The 9,138-nt window shown below is 37.4% G+C and overlaps 1 long non-coding RNA gene across 1 annotated transcript; it reads left to right on the top strand.

Annotated features, from left to right (window-relative positions):
* The first annotated feature begins 480 nt into the window (after window positions 1-480).
* Window positions 481-8,842, top strand: LOC120323463. Its single transcript, XR_005563932.1, has 3 exons — window positions 481-615; window positions 1,031-1,202; window positions 8,219-8,842. It is a non-coding gene; the product is annotated as an uncharacterized LOC120323463 (long non-coding RNA).
* Window positions 8,843-9,138: the final 296 nt, after the last annotated feature.

Raw genomic sequence — 9,138 nt, 5'->3', positions numbered from 1 at the left:
CTGGGGATAGGCTGGGAGGGGAGGAACATCTGATTGGATGTAGTGATGAGATGCAGAGACACCTGGAAAGCTTAGCTCCTTAGGAGGAAGGAAGTGGGTGTTGGAACTAGGGAAGAGTACAGGTGATGCAGGAGTCAGGGAGGCTAAAGGTCCTCCTAACAAAGAGACCTGAAGTGATAAACATCTCTGGTGGAAACTGTCCTTAACTCTTTTCTGTGAAAGATAGACGCTGATTTCAGGGGAAGTATAATTGAAGACTGTTGCTCTGTAGAGCAGAGGTTTTATAACTGTTACCTTAAATAAATGTGTATTTACTGAGTACATTTGGGTAAAGAAAACTTTTTATGAATTAGTCAATAAAGTTACCCTAATGGTGTGGGGTTTTTGTGTTTGGATTTTTTAGGGGTTTTGGTTAACTTAGCATCTGGCAATGTGACACTGTCAGTTAACTCAGAACTTCAACCAAAAATGAGACTCTTGTTTTCCTTTGTTTTTCATTTTAGGTCTCATCAGATGTATTACATGTTTGGATTCCTGTTCCTAGTTTTTATAATTCTTCTAATTACGTGTTCAGAAGCTACAGTTTTGCTGTGCTACTTCCATCTGTGTGCAGAGGTAAAAGTTACAGTTTTGCTGTAGATGCCACTTGTAGCTGGGAGATGTTAGAAACAGAGGTGAGGTATTCACATGTACTGTGAAGTGCTGGACACTGAATGGATTGCACTGCCAGCCTTGACATGCCTGTCTTAGCCACTCTTCTGAAATGTGCTTTTTGCTTCAAAATCCACCACTGGCAACAGATAAGCAAAAATAAACAGGCTTGATCTTAGAATAATTTCATGTTCATAGTGGAAGCAATCAGGTGACTTGTAGGAAAAAAAAGTACCTAGGTGCTATGTAGGAATTTTTTTTAAGATAAACTTTGCAGAATCAAATGTGTTTCAGAAGACAGTGTTATTTTTTAACCAGCTTATTTATATTTTGTTTTCTGTGTGGTGACTCTTGGTGACTGGTTTATTGTTTTTTTCAGGATTATCACTGGTGGTGGAGGTCGTTCTTGACCAGCAGCTTTACAGCAGTTTATCTCTTTATCTATGCAGTTCATTACTTCTTCTCCAAACTCCAGATAACAGGAACTGCCAGCACCATTTTATACTTTGGTTACACAATGATCATGGTCTTGATTTTTTTCCTTTTCACAGGTAAGTACGGTGTTCAGTCTAAAGCGAATGCAGGGGCTTCTGCTTTTGAAATGAGAAGCACTGGGTGAAATTTAGACTCTCTGAACCATGAGATACAATCTGTGACTCTTTAGTCAGTGTTACTTTTATGGTTTGTGACACCACACATCACAGGAAGGTACTCTTTATGGTTTTTTCCTAACTTGAAATTACATTTATTTATAGCATAATTAATTTTCCTTTATTGAATATTATATTAGCAATGAGTTCAAACCATTATATTTTTCAAAGGGCTGTTCTTGTTCACTTTGATATCAAGTGTTAACTTGATTTTGGATTTCGTAATTGGTTCTAGAAGTTGCGTAGTTAAAGATAATTGTGCTCTGCATATGGTGGATAAAGAATGTTTTCAGCTTTCACTCTCAGCAAGTGAAGGAGGCTGGTGCTGGGGAAGAAGTGGAGTTTGAGAAGAGAAAGTTTTAGTATTGTTAGAAGTGGCCTCACCTGCTCACTAAGCACCACTTCTTAATGGCAGGAATTTACCTTAACTGGAGGAACCTGTTTGAAATAGGGCTCTCCAGTTTTAATTGTCCAACTTCTCTGCTGTTACTCGTGCAGACTACGTGTCTTCTACAGAATTACTCACTCTAACATTCATAATCACTTGACTGAAACTATAATTTCGAGGTTGATTTGATGAGAAATCTGTGCCAGATTTACCATGTGTTAGAGGAAATTAGAAGCTCTTTGAAGGGTACTGGCCCTTAAAAATAGCCAGGAGCATTTTATCTTGGTGTTCATCGTACTGCTGCTGTTGTATATGTAGATTTAACACATGAAGTCAGATCTTTTAGGTATCACTGCTTGGCATGAAGTACAGCAGTGGCAGAACTAGAGAAAATGCTGGTTCATATATGACTGGTTGTTCGTAAAACCAACCTTTGTAGTCACTCCAAAGACTTGTGATAGAGGATTTCACTGTGGATGTCACCATGGTTTATATTGTTACTTCTTAACTTCTTCTGACTGATTGTTGAAACCTGTTGTAATTGCTTTGTGTTCACTTTATGAAATGCATCCCTTAACTCAGTTAAATGCAGTTAAAAAAGAGTGGCTAAAATAGGTAATGAAGGTAAGTCTTAGCTTCAGACCAAGTCAGTGCAGCAGTGAGAAAAATCTCTTTCATCTTTATTTTTTCTAATACTGGTTGACATGAGAAAAAAAAAGCACTGTTCATGATAAACACTGAAGAAAATTACTGTATGTGTTTGAACAAAGCAGTTACTCTGTAGAAATTGTATCTAATAACATTAACTGGCACTTACTGATAGGTTTTTATTTGTTATTTAGATATGTGTCTCTTCAAAAGAAAGCCAAAAGGAGTTTTTAGAAGAAGTGGGTGGGGAAAAAAGGGGAGGATTTAATTATTCTATTTTTTAATTATTAGAAGACAAACATAGAAGTTGGCATATTGCCAGTTAAAGCCCTGCCTAAATCCTGGTGAAACAGACAAGCTCCAGATGTCTTCTATAATATATCTCTATCTATATGAAAAGAAAAAAAACCAACCCTCAAACTATAGTCTAAAATGTTTTAATTACTTTTAAACTAAAGCAATATGTTAATATGTGTCTGGATTTTAGCATAGGTTAGTTGCTATCCTGCCAATTTCAATTTCACTTACAAGATGCAAATTGGTAGAATTAAAAATATCCCTTTCATATATAAAATGATAATTGAAATTGTCGTGGCAGCAGCTGAAATGGCATTAAAAGCTTCAGATGTGCTGATCCTGGAGTTCTTGATGTGGAGGCCAGTGAGGCCCCAGAAGTACAATAATAAACTGTGCTGCAGTGTCTTCTTTTTATTTTGAAATAAACCCACAGTAGTGCTGGCTATGCTGCATTTGTAGTTCATGAGGAAAGCTACTACACAGTCCCTTTTTTTTTTAACATTTAATAGAACAGCTAGTCACTAGAAGGGTAATGGGTATAACAGACATGGAGTGTATAATAAACCCTTGATAATGTAAAATGTTGTGATAAAATTTTCCCTATTTTGTTTGATGATAGATTTTTGGATCTGAAATGCAAGCTATTCTAGACAGATGGTACAAGCAAAAGACAGCTCCCTTTGCTTAGTTTTGTAAAATATTCCGTAATAGCCCTTGCTTTAGAAAATAAGGGTTCAGTCCCTCATGAGTTTCTGGAGGTGAAGGAGTTTGCTAATGTAATTTTACACACTGTTTGCATTAATAGAGTTCCCAAAATGGGACCTTCATCTGTTCCACTTAAGTTAGCACTAGGTATTTTGATTTTCTCTATTCTTGCCTGTTAGGTCTCAGCAACTGTGACAGAAGTATAAAGGGCAGTGTTAATACCTCCTCGGTGACAGCATGTTGTGTTACCCTGGGCATTACAAAAGAGATCATAGTGAATAAGTAAATAGGAACTGAGTGCTTGTATGGCAACAACGACAATAATACAATCTGACCAGTGAAATCTAATAATTAGTGTGCACCCCCAAACCAGACAATTTTGTTTTAATGTACAAAGTGCAGCTAATCTTTCAAGAAATAATAAGGGTGGGTGAATGGGGATGGCTACGTGATTACATGCATTTTATTCTCAGAGACGAAAAAATGCTGAACATAGTCAAAGCATGTTGCTTTACAGTGACCTCTATTTTTGAACATCATTTTCACTTGTGAGTTAATGCCATTTTCAAAATTGAGTTTTGATCTTCTGGGTAGATTGTGTTTAGAATCCGAGATTCTGAAGCACCCACCACTGAGCAGTGATTGAAACCAGTATGATACAGAGAGCTTTTAAGGTACATAAGAAGTATCAGCAAAGTGCAGAGTGCTTTTCTGTTTGCTTTCTTACAATCTGCTCGTGCTTTGAATTCTTTTTTCTTCATTAAACAATAAAGCTAGAAGGGATGAGTAGAGCAGAAGAGTCTGCTTAATGTATTTTGACATTATTCTGTGCAATAATCCTTGGTTTTAATTTTGAATTTAAACTATGTTTACTAATACCTTTCCCTTACCCGGTCAGATGCCAGCTTTCTGTGTGTAACATCATCTTTCTGTGTATCAGAAAGTGGTAGTGTGTATGTTGTGGAGTATTCAGCAGTCTATAAACCTGAGGACAAAAAGATCAAAAAACAGCTGAGCTGTTTTATACTAAGTATAAATGGATTTTTGGACATATCTGGCTTCTTGGCTAGAGAAATTGCTTGAGACATCTTCACAACTGTGATCCTGAATTTTAAATAGCTCCTGCAAAAGATCTTTTAGCATTACCTCCCTAGGATGATCAGTGGTGTTGGGCAGGCTGCTCTGCACTGAGCAGAGCAGTGCAGTTTCCTAGAGTAGTAGAGATTATTTGAAAAAGCAGAATCTTAAAATGTGCAGGTCACCCACTTAGGGAAAAATAAAGGTCTACCCCTCAACAGTAACTTCTTCAGTGCAGGCCACCAGGTGCTCTTTCATTCAGTTTAAGCTGGTGAGCGCTTAGGATTTGTTAAAATAAACATGAGCCAAGAAACTAATTTGTTATATTGGATTAAACCAAACAAACAGATTTTATAGGCTCATTAGAGGAATTGGTGTCAGGCTTGGTGCTGGGTCATTTCATAGAAATGTGCATCTGAAAGCTGTAAAAACTTTGCAGTGAAACGGAGTTTAGACCAAGCAGAAAATAATTTTAGAGGTCTCAACTCTTTCAGCCAGTGGTGTCTTTGTATTTATTTGCTTGTGGGGTTGTTGGTTTTTTTTTGTGGGTTTTTGTTTGTTTGTTTGTGTTTTTGTTGGGGTCTTTGTTGTTATTGGGGGAGAGGTCTAAGTACTTAGTGATAGAATTTTTTTTACAGCTTTAACAAAAACGCCTTTTGGGTATCTGTCTTCTGTCATGTTGTGTTCACTGATGTCTGTCAGAGAGGTGGCTCCTTGTTGACAGTGCTTCAAAACTTGGATTTCAGTTTGAATGTGTTTTGAAAGAGACAAATAAAAGCAAGATCCTAACGTGGCTCTTATCTAAAGCTTACCTAAATAGTCCTCCTGTGCTAATGAGAGGCTCATTTTAATACAGGATGATTCTAATTTCAGTGCAAGACGTGCTTAGAAAAATGCTAAAGACTGAAGAGCTGAGAGTGCTCTTCAAGAAAATACGTTTCAAGTCACACTACATGAGCTGGCAAGGTTGGATTTTAACCAGTGCAACTACTAATGGCAGTTGTCTTGGGTAGAGGTGCACGTGTAGGAAACTGATCCTGCATTTAACTGTGTTTTAATATTGGCCTTAGTCAAGGTAGTTAAAAAGAGGAATCTGGGAACCTGTTACACTTGTAAGCACAAGCCTAAAGATGTAGTATAAAGTGGTTTCCCACATAAAGTGCTAAAATCTGGAGCAAGTGACAGATTTGTGAAATGGGTTAAACGTAGAAAACATTCTGGCTAGAATTTTCAAACAAGCCACACTAGTTCAGAGCTACTTTTCTTCCCCAGTTATTACTCATTTGCAGATCACTTCGATTGGGGTATGTACTCCTGTATAGAAAATCTGAAGGTTTTTGACTGCATTACCTTTTGTGGGCCCTGTAGTGGTTCATGGAATCAAAAGCACCCCGAGGTCTGAGGTGGAAAACCCTGAATTTCAGTGGAACCAGGCACTGTGCTGTTTATGTTCTTAATAAAAGCAAAAGTTAAGCTTTTCATTTCACTGCATAAGCAATCATGTAGGTAAAGCAGCTGTACAGGGAAACCTTATAAATAATGTTCCCTTAGCTTACATTCATATCTATCCAATAATAGTGATTTTGTAATAGCAACCCGATTCTGTGGTGTCCTGAGCCTTAAGAAGCATCTAGTCTGTTTGGCCCATGTTATTTTAAAACTAAAAAAAGATGAAGTTTCTAGTCTATAGAGCTATACATGTCTGGAGTTTGTAGGTTAAATTTGTTCATGTGAGGGAAGAAGAAATTACAATGCTGGTAAGCCCAAATTATTGATGTGGAGGTAACAGCTGAAGGACTCTGCACACCAGAGAAGGTTCTGGCCACATAAGGCTGTATCTTGGTGAAGTGTGTTGCTTTTCTCTCCCAAGTTCATGATTCAAATCTGGTACATTGGCAAAATTTCTGATAAAGTTTAAAAAAGGAGCATGGGGTAGTCAGTCTTTGATTTGCTAAACAGACTTTTTTTAGGAGGGGAAGTTGAAAATCAATGTTACTGAAACCTGTGAAAATCTGTTTATAGACGAAATGCTTGTTCACAGTGTGAAGTCTTCAAGTTCTGTTATGACTGAGGCAATGTTTTGTAGAAAACTGATGTATTATAAAGATTCAGACTAACAAGGATTGGAGGAAAATGCTGTGGATTTAGAGTGTGCTCCCATATTAAGTTGTGGCATGCTCACAGAACTGTGGTAACTCTCATTCCTGTGTTAGTTGTACATTTTTGTTATGATACTACACTTTTGTTCTAGAACAGCAGATAAATTTTTAAGTTATCTCATCTGTTAAATATTTGGAAGAAACATTGCTTTCAAAACCATAAAAAGCTTTGAGTGGGCTATATTATAGAAACAACTAGAAAGCAAATGCTGAGAACCATTATTAGGAAAAAATCATGAGAGTAAGGCTTAGAGTAACAATGCTGATATTGGAGTATTTGACACAGTAGGAAGGAGTGAGAATTGACCATGAACTGCAAAGACTTACTGATGTCAAGCCTACAAAGGAATTATATTCCTTTTGTGGTTGGTGTCTGATCTCCTATCAACAGCCATAAATCTGTTATCTCTTACTGTTTCAGAGGATGATAACTGCAAACTTGGAGAGAAAGGGTAATCTGTGCCATATAATAGTAGGCTGTCAAAAAGCCTTTAACTGCAAATATACATGGTAGCACGAAGAATGTAAGAATTGGCATGTAGATAATAAGCTTCCCAAGATGGGTTTCTCACTTGGGAAATGTGTGGATGTGGTCTGAAAGAAATGTAACTGATGTAAAAAAACAGAAATGCTTAATAAAGAACCATCTAGTTAGTGAATCAGTCACAATTAAATGCTGAAAAAAACCTGGAGCAGACAGAAAAGGGTGAATGTAAAACTGGAGGAGCTGAGTGCGTGATCTTGCAATTGGCTGCAGTGTAGCTGGTAAGGGCTATCACAGGGCTGGCATGTGGCTGTGTCCTTGAGAGGGAATTCACCTGGAAGTCAGACCTTCCTTTTTTCTAGCTGTTAAGGCTTACCATCTCTGTGGCAGCTGACCCCTAGGTAAAGGTGTGAGGAACAGTGCATCACTTTCCTTAGAGGCTGAAGACTAAATAAAGTGACTGGGTCTCTGTCTCCTTGCATATGAAGTTCTTAAAGTAATTTAAAAATAAATGTGACGGATGATGTCCTTGCACTTACTCTGTTATAATGACTGTAGGTGAAAACCACAGGCTTGTTCATTAGTTAAAGATAGAAAATTGGTCTGTACTAATCTCACACAGTGTTTTGGTTTGTCCCTGTTAGTCTCACTTGCTGCTTGCTCCCAACTGCTGTGGCACTCAGAGCATTGTTTTAGCAAAAGGAGGTAACAGGATATACAGAGGAAGAAGTTCCCTGTTCTTGAGTGTAAATAGAGCACGATGAATATAAAACTGGGCCAGGTGAATTTTTCCAAGGCTTTGTTACATGTCGTAAAATTCACGGGTGGCAGTGAAGTGTCATAGACTCAGAAACCCAGGTAGGGGCTGACTCTGTGTAAAAGTCAGTGTCTTAACAGGTGCCTGTGTGTCTGCTGGTCGGGGTGGCATCATGTTCAGTGGTTAAAATGGATGTCAGCAGCCTGGTCCTAAAAGTCATCTTTGCTCTAAATAAATAACTTAGGGGGATGAATGTGTGTTGTTAAATTTAAGAAGTGCTGTTATTCTGGGTAGTTAGCTGGATTACAATGTTATATTCTGTCCTGCTGGGAAGTACTTGTTAGATTTCTCTCTCAGAACAAACTGTAAAATAAACTAACCTTTTTCACTTTCTCATTTTAGGGACTATTGGATTTTTTGCCTGCTTCTGGTTTGTAAGTAAGATTTACAGTGTTGTGAAAGTGGACTGAAAAGCTTCAAAGTGTCTTTTGAACATATCTCCCTTGCTGTTTGATAATTTTTACCATGTATTGAAAAACATCCTGTGTAATTATTCTAATTTGCAAAAGCTGAAGACCAGACTACAGCATAAAATACGGATTTTAATGGAAGGAAATGGCACCATTGCCATTTTGATAAAAACAAAAATGTTGGTATACTCATTGAACATGTTCATTGTAATAATTCAGAAATTATATCCAGAATTTGATTTAAGACAAATAAAAATTCTGTGAACTGGTTTATCTGAAAAATGTGTGCAGTCCTCCAGCTGAATTTTCTTGTGATTTGGGGGGGGGTTTTGTTACCTCTTTTGGTTACCATTTATATACCATTAAAGCATAGGACTGTCAAGTAAATCTATATAAAATGTGAATTTTTTTAACTTAACTATGATTGTACATATTATCCTGCACCTTCTTTACAACTAGGTATCTTCTTACAAATGTACATGCATTTAGTTTAAGGTAGACTTTATTAAAAATATCGACACTGGTTTTTGTTCAAATAAAACTGCACAACTCTGTCTGACTTGTTTCCTTTCTTGTTAATTAGGCCTTCACTTCTTGGACACAGATCACATTAGTTTGACCAGTTGATACTTTTTGAGATGTGTATTGTTTATAAGCAGTTTGACTGTGGTTTTGGCTGCAGATTGTCTGTGCAAGCAGGACTGGTGGGTCACTTGAATCCATGGCTGGAGGATGGGCAGGGGCCTCTGAACTTACTCAGCTCTGTGGTTACTCTACTTTCCCCAAAATATTTTTTGCTGGACAAACCATCATTTTCTGTCAAAGATCAAACCCTTTTTCCTTCTTTTAGCC

The sequence above is a fragment of the Pipra filicauda genome, unplaced genomic scaffold (assembly GCF_003945595.2).
Source record: "Pipra filicauda isolate LSUMZ 115617 unplaced genomic scaffold, ASM394559v2 scaffold268_size1050017_pilon, whole genome shotgun sequence".
NCBI classification, from domain to species: domain Eukaryota; kingdom Metazoa; phylum Chordata; class Aves; order Passeriformes; family Pipridae; genus Pipra; species Pipra filicauda.
The sequence above is the reverse complement of the archived record's forward strand: the minus strand, read 5'-3'. Positions and strand labels throughout refer to the sequence as shown.